This window comes from Rana temporaria, chromosome 8 (genome assembly GCF_905171775.1).
Source record: "Rana temporaria chromosome 8, aRanTem1.1, whole genome shotgun sequence".
Classification (NCBI taxonomy): domain Eukaryota; kingdom Metazoa; phylum Chordata; class Amphibia; order Anura; family Ranidae; genus Rana; species Rana temporaria.
In genome coordinates this window covers 74,595,659-74,615,904 of record NC_053496.1, presented here as the reverse complement: position 1 = coordinate 74,615,904, position 20,246 = coordinate 74,595,659, and positions in this window count along the sequence as shown.

Here is a 20,246-nt window from a genome sequence, read left to right as displayed (position 1 = left end):
AAGAAGCCAAACGTCGGTGCGGCTCTATACGGCGCCTGCGCACCGACGTTCGGCTACTTTCGGAAAATCGTGACGCGATGGATGCGACCGTCGGAAGCCTGTCGGAAGACTGTCAATCAAAATAGGAACGCCCAGTCCCGCAGCCCATACCCGGAAGCGGCGGAGAAGATCGCTCTCTACAACGGTAAGTACAGCTTCGATTTTAAAACAACTAGCCGATTCCCCTAGACAAAATGAGCAGGAATTTAAGGGTAAAAAATGGTATTTCTGGGTGAACCTCCACTTTAAGAAGATTTGACGGAGCATCTAAACTGTACGACGGTGCAATCATACATTTCCGGTCAAATGCTCGGCCCATAGGCTATAGAAAAATTCTAATGTTGGTTGACTAGTAATAATAATAATAATAATTAATAAATATAATTATTACTAGTCATACAACATTAGACTTCTACTATAGCTTGTAGGCGGAACATTCGACCGGAAAAGTATGATTGCAGCGTCGTACAGTTTCGCTGCTCCGTCGAATCTTCTTTGAACATTCGACAGACAGTCAGACACCATAAGCCTTCAATGACAGATTCAACCTTAATTCGTTTCGGGAGTTACTAAATAAATAAATTTTTCGGACGAAAACTAAAATCCAAAACAAAATATTTCAGTGTGCACGTGTCTACTAAACACAGCAAACCCGCAGGAAAGCTGCAGGTACACTGCACTGCACCCAGGGTGTGTATAAACCGCAGTGAATCAGTGTGAAAGCAGCCCTATAATATTATGCCCAGTGTATTGCTTCACACTCACCTGAAGATCTTTTCTTTCCTGCTGCTGGCACCATTCTGGAGCCTGCTAGCCGGGATAAGAGGTGGAGTGCAGTTGGTATCACTCCGCATGGGACAGGAGCGGGCATTACAGAGGAGGCATAGGCTTATGCATCTCTTGTTCCCTACTTACTGCAGCTACAACTTTACACTCTGGGATGGCGAGTCAGCAAGCCCAGACCGCGATCTACCAGTCGCCTGTCAGCGATCTACCAATAAATTGCGATCTACAGGTTGCTGACCCACGGTGTACAGAATGCCTTCAAGTTGACATATTGCATTGAATTTTACAGAAAATTACAGAGCTGCAGATTGAAAAGGAAGGGTCATTTTAACAACCTTCAAATACAATATGGCTTGATTAGCAATTGTACATGCTGTAATATTTTTTTTTTAGTTGCAGCTTTTTCCCATGAAAGTGGAGTTACCCTTTTAAAGTTAAGTCCACCTTTTGCACTAAAAACATAAATGCACCAATATATATATTTTTTTAAATGTGCATTTTTTTTTTTTGCATTGGCCCCTGGAAAGCATTGCAATTGGTGGATCGCTGGTGCAATGCAGAGATGGGTACCACTAATGCAGTAACACTAAAGCCCCTTTCACACTTGTGAAACTTGTCCTGCGACTTGGGACTGCCAAATCACATTACAAGTCGTACTCCATGATTTTCAATGAGTATCATTCATATCTGTGCAACTTCAAAGTAGTCCCTGCACTACTTTGGCCCGACTTAGAGGCAACTTAAGGTCCCTAGACCTCAACATTATACAGGCATTGCTTCAAGTCACGTCAAAATAACGGCAAAATAGCATTAAATATATGGCAAGAAAACCTTGGCAAAATCGCACGACTTTCAGATCAGACAAGTGTGAAAGGGGCCTAAGACCTCATCTGGAATATACAGTTCAGTTCTGGGCACCAGTTAACAAAAAGGACATTGAGCAGCTGGAGAAAGTCCATAGAAGAGCAACCAAACTGATAATAGGCATGGAGGAGCTCAGCTATGAGGAAAGATGAGAGGAACTGGATTAATTTTCTCTTGAGAAGAGGAGATTAAGGGGGGGGGATATGAACAACATGTATAGATACATAAGTGGTCCTTATACACACAATTGGTTTTCCTGTTGGAAAAAGTCTGATGAGAGCATTTAGTAGGGAATCCCGACTGTGTGTATGCTCCAAAATAGTGAAAGTGATTCTGCGCAACGTATCTCACATCGCAGTGACACACAAAAATGAAAACACAAAAAAAAGTGAAACACAATAAAATTAAAAAAAATTAATAATACTGATGAATAGTCCGTGCAATATAGTGATATAAGAGAGCTAATCCCACTCAAATATTAAACCAAATATATAAGTGTAAACAAAAGTCCAAGTTAAAAACCAAATGGATGGTCAATAGAGTGATGTGAAAAGAAAACAAGTCCTTAAGTGTAAATAAATTGGCAAATAAAAGCTGCCAGATGATATGCTAAATGATGCTGAATCCAGTAAATATAATGGCAAGCAGATGATGGATTGTGTCCTTCACTAGGCTCACAAGCCTCTTACCTCCAGGAAGATGTAGATGAGCATCGAATCTCTCACACAGTGGCAATCCTCTATGGATAATTCCTGTCCATTCACCCCTTGAGCTGGCACCGCGTCTCTTTCATAGATCCAAATAGTACTCCGCCCAAAAAAATAAAAGGAGAGAGAGAGAACAGAGAGGAGCCCCAGATGAAGACACGTGACCCTGTGTCGTAACGCGTAGGGATTGGCGTACACCTGGAGTGACGTAAGCCGGCGCTGTGAACGCCGCTCATTTTAAATTACTGCACGTCTGTTATTTTAAATTGTAAGCAAAGGTCTTTTCCTCTAATAAAGTACACCCTGGTTTACTGTACTTCACCATCGGAGGCTCCTCTCTGTTCTCTCTCTCTCCTTTTATTTATTTGGGCGGAGTACTATTTGGATCTATGAAAGAGACGCGGTGCCAGCTCAAGGGGTGAATGGACAGGAATTATCCATAGAGGATTGCCACTGTGTGAGAGATTCGATGCTCATCTACATCTTCCTGGAGGTAAGAGGCTTGTGAGCCTAGTGAAGGACACAATCCATCATCTGCTTGCCATTATATTTACTGGATTCAGCATCATTTAGCATATCATCTGGCAGCTTTTATTTGCCAATTTATTTACACTTAAGGACTTGTTTTCTTTTCACATCACTCTATTGACCATCCATTTGGTTTTTAACTTGGACTTTTGTTTACACTTATATATTTGGTTTAATATTTGAGTGGGATTAGCTCTCTTATATCACTATATTGCACGGACTATTCATCAGTATTATTAATTTTTTTTTAATTTTATTGTGTTTCACTTTTTTTTGTGTTTTCATTTTTGTGTGTCACTGCGATGTGAGATACGTTGCGCAGAATCACTTTCACTATTTTGATTCCTGTTTTTGTGTATGGTAAACACTGCTAGGTTTTGCTGCACTGTATACATTTTGTTGAGGTTATTGAATATTGAGGATCTATATTAGCGCGGAAGCACTTGCCACTATATTCACTGTGTGTATGCTCCATCAGACTTTTTCCAACAGGAAAACTGCTGGAAAAAGATAGAGAACAGGATCTCTTTTTTCCCATCAGGAAGAAAACTGATTAACATTTACGATCGTGTGTACAAATCCCAAAGAGCAAAATTCTTACGCATGCTTGGTAACAATTAGATGCATGCTCAGAAGCATTGAACTTCATTTTCTTGGCTCGTTGTGGTGTTTAACGTCACTGTGTTCTTAGCAGTCAAAAGTTCACCAAACTTTTTTTCTGACGGGAAAACCGATCGTGTGTACGGGGGAAATATAGTGAACTTGGTATTGAATTATTCACTTTAAAGGGGAGTTCCAGCCTTTTTTTATGTTTATTAACAGTCAGCAGCTACAAAAAGTGTAGCTGCTGGCTTTTAATAAACAGAGACTTACCTGCTCCACGGTTCCAGCGACGCGCCGGCCGGGGCTCCGCTCCTCTCCCCCCCTCTCCGGCCGGCGTCTTCATTCCAAGTGTGGGCACCCGGGCGTGACAGCTTTCGGCTTCACGGCCGGGCACCCACTGCGCATGCGTGAGCGTCACTGCGCATGCACGAGCGGCGCTGCGCCGTCCGATTGGACAGGCGATCGCCTACAGGGAGGGGCTGCAGTAAGGCGATTAAGATATTCGCCTTACCAGCCCCTCGGCGGAAGGAGGAAGTGGGACAGGAAGTCCCACTCCTCCTGAAGCCCCCACTCCCCCCCCAAAAAAGTTACATGCCAAATGTGGCATGTAAGGGGGCGAGGAGTGGATTAAGCGGAAGTTCCATTTTTGGGTGGAACACCGCTTTAAAGTCATCACAGAGGAGAAGGGGGCACTTTTTATATCTGGAGGAAAAGAGATTTCATCTCCAAATACGGAAAGGTTTCTTCACAGTAAGAGCTGTAAAATTTGGAATAGACTGATCCTGCATCCACTTAGGTACGTATGTTTCTGTAAAAAAAAAAACATACTTCTCTTTTAAGTGATACATTTCACAGTAAGTTAGGGGTTACACCGGAGAACATAAATCAGAGCTAAAGTGAAAAAGTAGAAAATTATTAACAGACTGTCTCTTTATTGTAGAAGAGTCACACTCCAGCCTTGCTTTATAGGGACTGCAAGAGGCTGACACTGGGTCAAATGCGGGTATCTACACTGCTTACATTTAAAAATACATTTAATGTTGTAGTAATGAATAAAAACCTGCATTCATTTGTGTATTATGTGCTGCCTATAAATCAATTTTAAGGCTGAGTAGCCTGTATCGGCAACTACTGCTAAGCCTCCCATCTCCGAGAACCAACATACCTCACCTATCAACAACAGATGTTGTAATTATGTTTTTTACATATACAAAATCAGATGTGATCATTTATACTTACACCAAAAGCTGATACTATACAGTCATACAAACATTGTATTTAGGTCCATGCTTCATAAAACCATAGCTTCCATATTATTTATAACAGCTGTAAATATAAAGGAGCATTTTGTATTCCTGACTGGATTTACACATTATTTAAAATGGTTATATTAATTTTCATTATTTATGTTCATTCATACATAGGCATAAATTCGATCTTTTATGTTGCAACATGGAATCTGTTTTACAAGTTGCATACCAGTGGCATCTAAAATCTATTTATCACTTACATTTTGTTTAATGCAGTACCAGGCAAGGAAGGGCCTTCCTGAACGTATCCCAAACTGTATATAAGGAGTGAATTATGTGTGCTGACTTATTGTATTTGGATAGCAAATAACTACTGGACAGGCAGCCGATGATGACTGAACATGGCCTAGCAGAGCAGGACTGAAGTAGACACCTCAGCAATACATGGAAGGAGACATGGGCAGAGCTTATTCAGCATCTGTAAAAGATTTCTCATATCTGGAAAGCAGATGGAGGATACAGGAATGATTCATACATGACTGAATCCAGTCAGGCCAAAAGTTATTTCTCTTCTAACAAAGGTTCCAGGAACAACATTTTAGGATATACTTGCCACCTAGAACATACTGCATTTCCTAAATATGCCCAGCAAAAATGTTATGGTGCACTGGCTGAGGGGACATAGCAGCCTGGTCATTTAAAGGTACTGTTCAGTGCAGCAAAATGACTGATACCACCATACCCAATATACATACAATATGGCCCATGCAATTTAATATTCACTAGACCAGTATTTGGGCAGGGTAGTGATTTATAGCCGGATTCAGGTAGGGGCGCGTATCTTTAAGGCGGCGCAGCGTATCGTATTTACGCTACGCCACCTTAAGTCAGAGAGGCAAGTACTGTATTCACAAAGTACTTGCCTCCTAATTTACGGTGGCGTAGCGCAAATGGGGCCGGCGTAAGCGCGCCTAATTCAAATGAGGATGAGGGGGCGTGTTTTATGTTAATGGGGGTTGACCCGACGTGATTGACGTTTTTTACGAACGGCGCATGCGCCGTCCGTGTACATATCCCAGTGTGCATTGCTTCAAAGTACGCCGCAAGGACGTATTGGTTTCGACGTGAATGTAAATTACGTCCAGCCCTATTCACGGACGACTTACGCAAACAACGTAAATTTTTCAAATTTCGACGCGGGAACGACGGCCATACTTAACATTGACTATGCCTCCTAGGGGGCAGCTTTATCTTTACGCGGTGTATCTCTTACGGAAACGGTGTATCTTTACTGCGAAGGGCGCATGTACGTTCGTGAATCGGCGTATCTAGTCATTTACATATTCTACGCCGAACTCAACGGAAGCGCCACCTAGCGGCCAGCCTAAAAATTACACTTTAAGATACGACGGCGTAGGAGACTTACGCCGCTCGTATCTTAGCCTAATTTAAGCGTATCTGGTTTCCAGAATACGCTTAAATTAACGCCGGTGTAACTCTCTATGAATCTGGCTATTAGTGTTTACACACAATCGGAAATTCTGCCAGCAAAAGTCTGATGTGAGCTTTTGAATGGAAATTCTGACCGTGTGTATGCTCCATCGGACTTTTGCTGGCGGAATTTCCGCCAGCAAAAGATTAAAAGCTGGTCCTCAAATTTTACGATCGTCTGTAGCAATTCCGACGTGCAAAATTCCTACGCATGCTCGTCGTAGTGTTGTACGTCACCGCGTTCTTGACGGACGAAAGTTCAGAGAACTTTTGTGTGACTGTGTGTATGCAAGCCAGGCTTGAGCGGAATTCTGTCGAAAAAAACATTCAAGGTTTTTCCGACGGAAAATCCGATCGTGTGTATGGGGCATTAGACTACTTTCACACTGAAAGTGCCCGGTGTTAGCGGTAAAGCACTGCTAGTTTTAGTGGTGCTTTACCCTCCTTCTCCGCTGCTAGCGGGGAGCTTTTAACCCCCGCTAGCGGCTGAATAAATGGTTAAAAGTGCCCATGTTGCAGCGCTGCCAAACGCTTTTCAGGGGCTGCCCATTCATTTCAATAGGCAGGGTTGATTTAGCAAGGATGCTGCTTGCAGGGCTTTTTCTAACGTCCTGCAAGTGCACCGCCCCAGTGTGAAAGCACTTGGGCTTTCACACTGGGGAGGCATGGGAGGCATTTTAAAGGCACTATTTCTAGCGCTGAAATGCCTGAAAAACGCCTCAGTGTGAAAGGAGTCTTATGGTTTGCAGTACTAGGATCCTTGTTTTAGATCACAGTCAGGGAACTATCTGTATGGAGTATGCAAGTTCTCCCTGTGCATAAAGAGTATGATAGGAAAAGGGGGAAGACAGCCTTTGCCCCCCTTTTCCTCATGGGAAAGCGATGGATCCTATGGTTCCATTTTCCCTATGGAGCAGTTTCTCCCTCAGGTAAATTGGCGGGCTCTTTTGCCCTGCAGTTGACCTCTTACTGCAGGGGAATATTGGCGGGCTCATTGCCCGACAGATGACCTCTGTAGCCTGGGGTAGAAAGCCCGGGAAAACCCAGTTTGAACTGGTCAGAACCAACCTGGTTCTGGGCTATTTAAACAGGGTTCCGTTAGCTCAGGCTCATTCGCCTCAGAAGACTTAGGAGCTGTGGTGTTCTTCCCCCCCCCCCCTTTTATATAATTTTGCTGCGGTGTTTGTTATGTGGTAGGGTCACCTTTGTTTATCAAAGGGGGACTAGCTATTTATTTATATTACATGAGTATGTGTTATGATAATAATATTATTATTAGCTGATGCTATGGTCTTTGTGTAAAGCTGGGTAATTTTTATTGGCAGCCTAAGCCGTAGTGGCTAGGTTAGCTTTAAGGCTTATTTTAAGGTTATTTATTTATGTAAATATTTAAATGATTTATTTAATTATTTACCTTTTGAAACCAATAATAAACACTCGCGGCCTTTATCATCCAGCAAGTTGTCTGATGTCTCTTATTTTATTTTAAAGTATTAAGGGTATGTTCCATCTGCTTTCCCATAGTATATCCAACCCTATATTCTATATTCAATAATACTGTATCTGTCATCAATCATCTAGCAATTTGGTTATCAAGAGTGTCTAAAATAGAGTTAAAATATTCAATTAATATGAGTCTTTTGCCGCGTACACACGATCTGTCTTTTGCCCGGCCAAATCTAATCGGAATTCCGACGGAATTCCATCAGAGAAAAATAGAACATGTTCTATATCTAAACACTGATGGAATTCATCGTAATTTCTGATGAAAAAACTCAGATGGGGCTACACACGATAGGAATATCTGATGGAAAAAGTCTGTCTGACTTTTTCCATCGGAAATTCTGATCGTGTGTACAAGGCATAACACAATATAAAAAAATACAATACATACATAAATCTGTAAATATTGTAAATAAATGCATAAAAAAACATTTTTCTGGTCTAATAAATGCTCTTCTGGTCTAAAAAAATGAAAGTAGAACTATTGGCAAAACTTTATTTTATTTTGGATAGAGTAAGGAGGGGCTATAACCTCTGAAAGTTTTTTTTCGGCCTGCTGTGTCCCACTGAGGAGATTTCCCTTCACCTCCTGTCCCATAGCCTAACAGAAAGTGAGAGGAAATCCCTGCAAAATAAGGAAATTCCTTTGGGCCCCCAGGGCACCAGAACTAGTGTCCCCATTGTAAGTTTTCTCCTCTATTACTTTTCTGGGGACAACCCAAAATGTAAGATTTTCTTTTACTTTCACTTTAAATGATAATGGTAAACAGGACAAATATGATGAATCTTCCTAACCACTTTCTGCCTGCGCTATAGCTGAAAGACAGCTACAGCACAGGCCCCCTTTTCTGGGAGCGTACATGGATGATCCTTCAGACTCATCTGATTACACATCAAGGCTAATGCTGTGTACACACGATTGGACATTCCGACAAAAAAACGTGGATTTTTTTCCGAGGGAATGTTGGCTTAAACTTGTCTTGCATACACACAGTCACACAAATGTTGTCAGAAATTCCGAACGTCAAGAACGTGATCACATACAACACTACGACGAGCCAAATAAAATGAAGTTCAATGATTCCGAGCATGCGTCAAATTGATTCCGAGCATGCGTAGGATTTTCGTGCATCGGAATTGCATACAGACGATTGGAATTTCCGACAAGAACTTTTGTTGTCGAAAAAATTGAGAACCAGCTCTCAAACATTTGTCGTTGGAAATTCTGACAGCAAATGTCTGATGGAGCATACACATGGTCGGAATATCTGACCAAAAGCTCACATCAAACATTTGTTGTCGGAAATTCCGATCGTGTGTACGTGGCAAAAGGGACAATCACAGCAGCTTTTTACCACGCTTTTTATCACTGCCCTCTATTGGCTCTCTGGCTCTGTACATCAGAGAACCAGGAAACAACAGCAAAAACTAAACTAAACTGTAGGTACATTATATGATTGGTTTTTATCTATTTTTTATCATTTTTAAAAGGAATCAGTTAACTATTATGTCTCTATACCCTGTAAACAGTAATTTAAGCAAAACATTTTTTTTCCTTTAGTGACCCTTTAAGTGCTGCTTATCAGTGCCACCTATCAGTGCCACCTATCAGTGCCCATCAGTATCACCTATCAGTGCAGCCTCATCAGTGCCTCTTCATCAGTGCCGCCTTATCAGTGCCCATCAGTTCCACCTATCAGTACCCATCAGTGCCACCTATCAGTGCTGCCTCATTAGTAATGCCTCATCAGTGCAGCCTCATCAGCGCACATCAGTAAAGGAGAAAAATTACCTGTTTTCAAATGTTTATATCACAATATGAAAAAAAAAAGTTTTTTTCCAAATTTCCTTTTATTTTTTCATTTACTTAGCAAAAAAAAACAAACAAACAAAAAAACAAAAAACTCAGTGGTGATCATACTATCAAAATAAAGCTGTATTTCTGTGAAAGAAATGCAAAAAATTTCATGTCAAAAGCTGAAAATTGGCCTGGGCAAGAAGGTGGTAAAAGTGCCCAGTAGGCAAGTAGTTAATGGGGACACAGACAGCAATAAAAACTGACAAGTGTTCTAATCAATCTCTGCACTATCCAAAACTAAAAAAAAAAAAGGTTTTGCCTTTAGTTACAATTGGCGGGGTGGATGTGAGTGTAACAAACCTCAGGAATCTAGCAAAAGGCTACAACAGAAGAGAGATACAATGTAACATAGTGGAACTGACGTGTAAACATACAGTCTATGGATACTTCTGAGGCACCTCTGCTCACAACGCTAACCACATATTTTCCTGGCCCCATCATTATCTATAGTCCGTGGGCTGGATTCAAGAAGCAATTGCGCCTGTGTAACCATAGTTACACAGGCGCAATTGCTTACTTGCCCCGGCGTAACGAATGCTCCTGATTCAGGAACCTCGTTACGCCGACTGCAGCCTAAGATATGCGCGGCATAAGGCTCTTATGCCTGCATATCTTAGGCTGCATTCTTGCGATGGCCGCTAGGTGGCGTTCCCGTTGTGCATACTAACGCCGATTCACAACGTTGCGCGAGCCCTGCATACGCAGTTTACGTCGTTTCCGTACAGCGTTTTTCGCGTAAGGCTGCCCCTGCTATTAGCAGGGGCAGCCAATGTTACGTATACCTGTCGTTCCCGCGTCGCGAAATTTCAAATGTACGTAGTTTGCATAAGTGATTCGTGAATGGCGCTGGACGCCATTCACGTTCACTTTGAAGCAAATGACGTCCTTGCGACGTCATTTGCCGCAATGCACGTCGGGAAAGTTTCCCGACGGAGCATGCGCTCTACGATCTAATTTAAATGATTCCCGCCCCCTACGGGATCATTTAAATTGCGCGCGCTTACGCCGGGCATTTTGACGGCGCGCCCACGCAATTTACGGAGCTACTGCTCCGTAAATCAAGGGCAGCGCAGTAAATTTGCAGGGGCGCAGGGCAAAAACGTTGCCCTGCGCCTCCGCAAAAAAAGCGCAAATGTACCTGAATCCAGCCCCGTATGTTTACACATCAATTCATCCACTATGTTGCATTGAGTAGCCTTTGTGCTGCAGAGATGCATGGCTGACAACACTCAGTCCACAAAAAAGCTGTGTGTTGTCAGCTCACTACATGGATTCAAGTGTAACTAGGTAAAACTTTTCTTATTAACCTTTTGATAACCACATAACGTATATATAGGGGGCCGGCAGGGCTAAATGAAGAGATGCATCAATGATAACCGATTTTCGACAGCTCTGTCTTTCTTTTTGATCAGGGGCCAGTGGGACAGGCTCCCAATCAGGTAATTGTAGTGATTAGGTGATTGGAAAGGCCGTCCGGCTTCCTGGTGGTAAGACCCAGTTAAATGGATGTTGTGAGATGGGTTAAGACTAATGCTGCATACAGACGATCGGACATTCCGGCAACAAAACTGTGGATTTTTTTCAGACGGATGTTGGCTCAAACTTGTCTTACATACACACGGTGGCACAAATGTTGTCGGAAATTCCGATCGCCAAGAACGCGGTCACGTACAACGCGACAACGGCACTATTAAAGGGAAGTTCAATACCAGTCGTGTTAGAAGTTTGGTGAGAGATGATTTGCGCTTTTCAGCCTCATGCTTTTCAGTCCGTTACAGCGAGACGAATGTGCTATCTCCATTACGAACGCTAGTTTTACCAGACCGAACGTTTCCGTCTCGTACTTGATTCAGAGCATGTGTGGAATTTTGTGCGTCGCAATTGTCAACACACGATCGGAATTTACAAGAACGGATTTTGTTGTCGGAAAATTTGAGAACCAGCTCTTAAATTTTTGTTGTCGGAAATTCCGTCACAAAATGTCTGATGGAGCCAGGGCCAGCCCTACCATGGGACCCGATGGTACCATTGTACCAGGCAGCACTTTCAGGGGGGCAGCAAATTTCCTGCCTGCACGCCATCCCATTCCCGCCAGCTCCACTCTCCACTCCACTGTGGGGCTAATTGCCGCCCGACCACTCCTCCCGTTCCGCTTTCCGCTCCACTGTGGGGTTAATTGCATGAATAGAGCCATAACAGGTCCTTTTTATACTCCTATATACATGTATAGAGCCATGATAGGTCCACTTTAGTTATCATGATATAAAATAATGGATGTGGGGGCATTTTGGTGGGCGTAATTTTTTTTGGGGGGGGCAGCATTTCATTCTTGGTACCAGGCAGCACAATGTCTTGGGCCGGCACTGGATGGAGCCTATACATGGTCGGAATTTCCGACAACAAGCTCCCATCGAACATTTGTTGTCGGATATTCTGAGCGTGTGTACGCGGCATTGGAGTGAGTAGAAAGGGTTAGATCCTCTATCAAGCTTTTATTGCTGTCTGTGTCTACTTTGGGGCGATTCATCCCTTGATCTGTACTGGTAACCACTGACATCGAGATAGAAAGTGTGGGGAAATACAACACTTTAGAGATTTAAGAAATCTTAAGATGTCCCCTCACTTTGAGAGCTATCTTCTAAATTCTTTAGAATTCTTGAGAACAGAAAATGAAGTGAGATTCCACCAATAGTACACAGATGGCAAAAAATAAACTGACAGGGGTCCTAACCCTTTACTACTTAGTTCATACACTTTAAGGGTCCATACTCACTATGGGCCATATTCTTATACATCTAAGGCGGCGGAACGTATGTACTTTACGTTACTCCGCCGCAAGTTTAAGTGGCAAGTGCCTGATTCACAAACCACTTACCTGTAAACTTGCGGCGGAGTCGCGTAAAGTCCACCCGCGTAAGCCATCCTAATTCAAATGATCCTGGCAGGGGGCGTGGATCATTTAAATTAGGCGCGCTCCCGCGCCGATCGTAATGCGCATGCTCCGTCGGGTAAATTACCCGACGTGCATTGTGCTAAATGACGTCTCACGGACGTCATTTGTTTTGACTGTAACGTAAATGGCGTCCAGCGCCATTCACGGACGACTTACGCAAACAACGTTAAATTTTGAAATTTCGACGGGGGATCGACGGCCATACTTAACATTGAGTACGCCACCTAGGGGGCATCTTTATCTTTACGCCACGTATCGCTTACGGAAACGACGTTAAAACACTACTGCGGGCAAGCTTACGTTAGAGAATCGGCGTGACTAGTCATTTGCATATTCTACGCTGACCGCCACCTAGCGGTCAGCGTAAATATTGCAGCCTAAGATACAACGGCGCAAGCCGTCGTATCTTAGGCATGTTTAAGTGTATCTCAGTTTGAGAATACACTTAAACATAGGAAACGGACTTACGTAGGCGTATCTGCTGATACGCCTACGTAACTTGTTTAAGAATATGGCCCTATATGCTTTGAGATGAACTGAGCAGTGTCGTCCATAGCAGTCCCAACGCATAGTCAAGGCAATTTTCCTTAAAGCGGGGGTTCACCCTATCGACGGGAAAAAATTTTTTTTTTTCTTTTACCTTAAAATCAGGCATTGTAGCGCGAGCTACAGTATGCCTGTCCCGAATTTTTTACCCCCGTACTCACCTTGTAGTCGTCCATCGAAGATACCGGGGAATGGGCGTGCCTATGGAGACGGAGGATGATTGACGGCCGGCTCTGGCGCGTCACGCTTCTCCGGAAATAGCCGAAATAGGCTTGGTCTTCACGACGCGTGCGCATAGCCTGTGCGCAGGCGCCGTGAAGAGCCGAGACCTACTCCGGCTGTCTTCGGGGAGAGTGACGTGCCAGGGCCGGCCGTCAATCATCCTCCCTCTCCATAGGCACGCCCATTCCCCGCGGGAGCCGAAATCTACGATGGACGACTACAAGGTGAGTACGGGGTTAAAAAAATCGGGACAGGCATACTGTAGCTCGCGCTACAATGCCTGTCTCGATGGTAAAATGTGTCGGGGGGGGGGGGTGAACTACCGCTTTAAGTTCTATTGTTTCAGTTCACACCAATGCACTATAAAAAAGGCCCAATTCAAAATTGGAATACATAATAATTGTAAAAATAATACTCACCTTTCCACACAATCTAATGTAATCTTGCATTTTGACCAACTTTGCCAGTGTCTTTTCTGCGCCGGCATTTTCACTTTTTCGGGGTGCACATATGCAGGATTTGTGGTGAATGAGCACTCAGCGCTTTCAGCGTTCCATGAGTAGTGTTGCTCACGAATATTCGCATTGCGAATATTCGTTACGAATATGGCATATTCGAATATTCGCAAATAACTCAAATTTCGCGGCCAAAATTCGCTATTCCGAATATTCGTATTTTTTCAAATTTATTTTTAAAACAGATCACATCCTATCGACGTCTAAAAGCATTGCTGGTATGATTAGAGACCCTGGGCCGAGTAGCTAAGCTGAGGCGATCCTTTTATGTTGCCGAATATTCGCAATCGCGAATATTCGATTTCCGAATATTCGCGAATACTTTCTCCGCCCTTCTTTTGCATCAGAGCCAATCAGAGTTCTCCTACCACAGTTGTCAAAATTTCGCAATCAATTTCGCTTTCGCATGAGCGAAATTTCGATAAAATATCACGAATATTCGCGAATACTTTCTCCGCCCTTCTTTTGCATCAGAGCCAATCAGAGTTCTCCTACCACAGTTGTCAAAATTTCGCAATCAATTTCGCATTCGCATTAGCGAAAGTTTGCAAAAAAATTTTTTTGAGAAAATATCACGAATATTCGATTTTAGCGAATATTTCACGAATATTCGTCTATATATTCGTGATATATCGCGAAATCGAATATGGCGTATTCCGCTCAACACTATCCATGAGGGCCCCTGGGTTATACGAAGTTCATATCCCAGGAGTCTGTGGGCAGTGAACTATGTCATCCTCACATAGGCAAGAAAGGAAGGTGAGGGGAGGAAAGAAAAAAAAGGTATTTACCACCTCCCTACCAACATATTGTATGAAAATAGTGGGAAGGTGGATGTCCCTTTCTGTAGTGCGTTTTTATAAACTGACTCTTTTTTGATTGCTGTTTATAAATGGCACTTATAAATGGCACAAAAATCACCCTCGAGTTCCCAGTGCCCCCAGAAAATGACTGTGAACTGAGCTTAGAATTCCCCTGAAGATGTCACGTGGGTGTGACGTAACGCATAGGGCTTGTGCGGAGGCATCCCGGAAGTGACATCAACACGGATAACTGTTTAAATGATATCACACCATGAGAGTGTCTTCCATATATACTTTATTACAGATGACATGGAGAGAGGACCCACAGGAGCATCATAGAGTCCATATATCCACCATAGAGTTCTGTTGGTTGGGAAAATACACAGAGGACCCCTAGAGATGAGCAGATACTATACCATCATAATCTTTGAGATACCGCTACATGCTTATCCAAAGCTGTATTAAGGTGAGAGGCTAGAGAGCACCGAGGTGACACGAGGAAAAGGGGAAGATCACACCACTGTATGGACAATCACAGCTAATATATAAAAAGGACTATCCTTTTTACAGTTACAATAGCCACTTTCATACCTTGTATTTTTAACCACAGTATTAGGAGTGATCGGAATTTATAGGCATAATAACATTCTTTGAATATCTGTTTTATTTGTGGATTTGCACATTGCGCATTATTTATTTGAAGGTGTATATGCATCATTCATCTCAACTGGAGTCGCATTATTTATGAGTTTGTGGATTTGCACGTTTGTAAACTTAAAGCGGAGTTCCACCAAATAAGGGAACTTCCGCTTTAAGGGAAGGTAACCCCCTGACATGCCACATTTGGCATGTGATTTTTTTTTTGGGGTAGGGGTGTGGGGGGTGGAAACCCTCTTTTTAGAGGGTTTCAGCTCCCACTTCCTCCCTGGGCACCGCAGCATCGGAAGGAAGGTAACCTCCTCCGCCCCCCCTCTTCTCAGTTCACTGACACTGTGTACAGAGCCGATTAAAGCAGCTCTGTACCATGTGATCACAGTGATGCCCAATAAATATAAACAGTGTACAGTGGAGGAAGGAGGACTTAATGAATGAACCATAATATATTAGTTCCAGAGCACAAGCAACAGCAGATTCAGGGTAGGAGCGAGTTGACTAGGGGATTTTCTCTTTCATGTCCACCTCCTCCCCACACATCTCAGCTCCATCCTTTCTCTACGTGACCTGTAAATTAAAGCGGTAGTAAGCCACAGCATTCATTCATTCCAATGGCCAGAACTAATTATTATATAGGCCAATGGAATTCATAAACATTAAAATGCTTGACGTGCCCAATGGCATGTGTAATACGCAGCTTTGGGTGCATTTTTTGTTTTTCTGACAGGAGTAAAAGGTGTTCAAAGAAGAAATTCAAATGCCCTGTGTGCATGAGCCCATATAGTGACAAAATAAACAATCCAGTGCTTATTAGATACCACCAGAAGAAAACACTATCTGCAGAAATGATAAAAAAATTATTTGAGAACAATGTTGCATGACCAAGTACCGTATTTATCGGCGTATACCGCGCACTTTTTTGCCCTGAAAATCAGGGCAAAATCGTGGGTGGGCGGTATACGCCGATACCCGCTTTCCTGCGCCAAGTTTGAACACTGCGCCGGCATATACCAAGCGCAGTACACTCGTGTATAGTCGGGCAGGCTCGGCTCCTCTCGCGCTCACGTCCTGGACGTACAGGACGTGAGCGCGAGAGTAGCCGAGCCTGCCAGACTATACACGAGTGTACTGCGCTCGGTATATGCTGGCGCAGTATTCAAACTCGGTGCGGGAAAGCGGGGATCGAGCGGGGAGGACGCCGCAGAAGGACGCCGGACCCGACGAAGAGGAAACCCGAAGCCGCAGACGGACGCCGGACCCAGCGAGGCCGCCGATGGACGCTGCGCAAGACACCAAAACTGTAAGTACTAAAATGTTTTCTTACAGGAATGTCGGGTCCACTTTAGGTGTGCGCCCATACGCCGGAGCGCGCAATACCCCGATAAATACGGTAATTATTGAAAACTGAAGATGCCATCTTTGCCACTGTTTGATCTGCAGTTGCCATGGTTGCTGCATACCTGATCAGTTATGACCCCAGCCATTAGATGGCTTGACAGTTCAGCGGAGAGCACAAGCAACTGCTACATAAAATATGGAACATTTGTATGTATTGCAAGAGATGTGCCGTGTGTGTGTGTGTGTGTTTTTTTTAGATTTCGCCTTGACATGCACATTTTAGATAATGAAAACAATCAGTTTACATACAAGTTTAATCTAAATAGCACAAAACCCAACCAGCAGCAGTAAAGGGGAAGCAGAGTTTGGAGTGCAGTATCAGCACAATGCAGGGATGTGCGGTGAGGTCAGTGGCTGGCGAAGCACTGTTACGTATTCGATTATCACTGCGCAAATACATTACGACATAAAAAGTTGCAATGACCACCATTTTATTCTCTAGGGTGTCTTCTAAAAACTCAAGCATTTGGCTTAACAGACAAATTACTGAAGTTTGAAGTTATAACTTCAAACCAGTAATTTCACGGTAAATTGATAAATATTAAATGATTATGTTATAACATATATAGCATACTAATATAATATTTAGCTTGATTAAAAAAGGACATTTTCAGCAGCAGTTTCTCCCCCTAAGGCCGGGTACACACGAGAGGATTTATCCGCGGATACGGTCCTCCGGTGAGTCTGTACAGACCAGCGGATCGATCCGCTGGAGCCGATTCCAGCGGATAGATTTCTTAGCATGCTAAGAAATTTTTATCCGCTGGAAATCAGTCGGACCGAAAAAAATCTGCGGAAAAATATCCGCTGGGTTGTACACACCAGCGGATCTACCTGCTGGAACTGATCCGCAGATAAATTCCAGCGGATAGATCCTCTTGTGTGTACGGGGCCTTAGACCCCTTTTACACTGAGGAGTTATTCAGGCGGTACAGCGCTAAAAATATCGCTGCTATACCGCCTGAAAAACTACTTCCCGAGGGCTTTCACACTGAGGCGATGCGCTGGCGGGAGACAAAAAAATCTCCTGTCAGCAGCATCTTTGGAGCGGTGAGAGGAGCGGCGTGTATACCGCTTCTTCACCGCTTTCCCATTGAAAACAATGGGAAACCGCGGCAATACCGCCCACAATGCACCTCTGCAGAGGCGCATTGCGGGCGGTATTTACCCTTTATCGGCTGCTAGCGGGGGTTAATACCGCACCGCTAGCGGCAGCTTCCCGCGGCAATCCCGGCGGTATAGTGTCGCTATTTTTAGCAGCGATATACCGCGGCCCCCGCTGTAATGTGAAAGGGGTCTTAAGACTGCATTCACACCTGAGCGTTTTGTAGCCTGAAGCTATAAAACGCTAGAGGGGAAAAATCCATTATTCTCTATGGAGATAGTTCACATCCCCATTCCAAAACGCCTGAAGCCAAACGCCTGAAGCTCAAACAAGTTCTGGACCCTTTTTTGTTGCGCGAATCGGGCTGATTTGGGTGTTTTTGAACGTTTGTATTCCCATAACGGAAACACTTGATTCAAGCATCTAGCACGACAACGAGCGTTTCTACGGGCGTTTTGTCTTTTAATCTGTTCTGTGAAATAGAACATTCACCCAGGAAGAAGATAAAAAAAATCTACAAACATAGCAACAAGTGATGAAAGAGATGATCATTTTTTCAGTTCGGACAATGCTGTATGCAAACGTGCGAATACGCGCGACAAAACGACCGAAAACGCTACGCTCAGGTGTGAATGCGGCCTAATAGTGTGAGAAAAACATGGTATTGTGGCTAAACCTTATACCCATAAACCTATGTTTTTTTCCTTGTAGTTAGGAGGGCTGGGTTGGAAGGGAGCATGTGTCCCCTTCTATGACTCTGTAGTGAGTGGAGAGCCTCCATTGCAGCATTTTTATTGGACAGCTTGGACCAATGGTGCTTTACCATTGTTTCAAGGCTCCAAGCTGTCCATTGAGCTCACCGCTTCTGACAAGAAGTCAGAGGCACTGAGGCCTCGTACACACGACAGAGTTTCTCGGCCGAATTCGGCGAGAAACTCGGTCAGAGCCGGATTCTGCCGAGAAACTCTGTCGTGTGTACACTTTCGGCCCGATGGAGCCGCCGAGGAACTCGTCGAGAAAATAGAGAACATGTTCTCTATTTTCTCGTTGTTCTATGGGAGCTCTCGGCCCGCCGAGCTCCTCGGCGGCTTCAGGGCTGAACTCGCCGAGGAACTCTACGTGTTTGGCACGTCGAGTTCCTCGGCCGTGTGTACGAGGCCTTAGAGTTCATCCTCCCAGCCTGCTGCAAACAGAGTGTGCCAGCTTGTATTTAAACTGGCTGTGCTGTATGTAGCTTCTGATAGGCTGTGCAGGGAGCCCTGTACCTCTGGAACCATAGGTGCCCCAAATAGGACTTTGGCTACCTACCCCCTAAATTTAGGCTGCTTTCACATTGCAGCGTCGAGCCGCGGTGACGGTATAGCCGCGCTATTTGTAGCGCGGCTATACCATCGTGTTTACCGCGATATTCGGGTGCTAGCGGTGAGGTTTTAACCCCCGCTAGCGGCCGAAAAAGGGTTAATACCGCCCGCGTTGTGGGCGGTATTACCGCGCTTTCCCATTGAAACACACCGCTCCTATACCGCGGTAAAGATGCGGCTAGCAGGACTTTTGGAGCGTTCCTGCTAGCGCGCCGCTTCAGTGTGAAAGCCTTCGGGCTTTCACATTGAAGACTACAGGGCATGATTTTTCATGCGGTATAGCAGCGCTATTTTTAGCGCTGTACCGCATGAAAAACGCCCCAATGTGAAATGGGCCTTAGCGTCTCTGTGACCCCAGGTCGCAGAGCTACGACCCTCAAAGTATGGTTGTTTTTTATGTTCATGACTCCCCTGACTGCATGTCCCTGGCACAATGTGTAGTAGTAGAAGTGAATGGAGTACCCCAAGTATTATCAGGCAGTGTGCAGTAGTACCAGTAGTAGTGTAGGAAAGAAAAGTTTGGATTAGAGTACCCATAGTAGTGTTCTGTAGTATGAGTATAGAGAATAGGAGTTTGGAGTGGTGTACCCCTAGTATTGGCAGTCAGTGTAGAGTAGCAGTGGTGTTGGGAAGGTTTGAAATGCAGTGTGCGTAGTAGTGGTGTTAGAAAGGTTTGGAGTGCATTGTGAGTAGTAGAGGTGGTGGGAAGGTTTGGAGTGCAGTGTGAGTAGTAGTGGTGTTGGGGAGTTTAGGAGCAGTGAGTAGTGGTATTTATTGGGTTTCTTTGGAGTGCAGTGTGAGGAGTAGTAGTGTTGGGAAGGTTTGGAGTGCAGTGTGAGTAGTATAGCTGATGGGAAGATTTGGAGTGCAGTGTGAGTAGTAGTGTAGGATTGGAGTAGTAGTAGTGTCGGGAATGTTGGAGTGCAGTGTGAGTAGTAGTAGTGTAGGATTGGAGTAGTAGTGATGTTGGGAATGTTTGGAGAGCAGTGTGAGTAGTAGTGAAGGACTGGAGTCGTAGTAGTGTTGGGAATGTTTGGGGTGCAGTGTGAGCAGTGGTAGT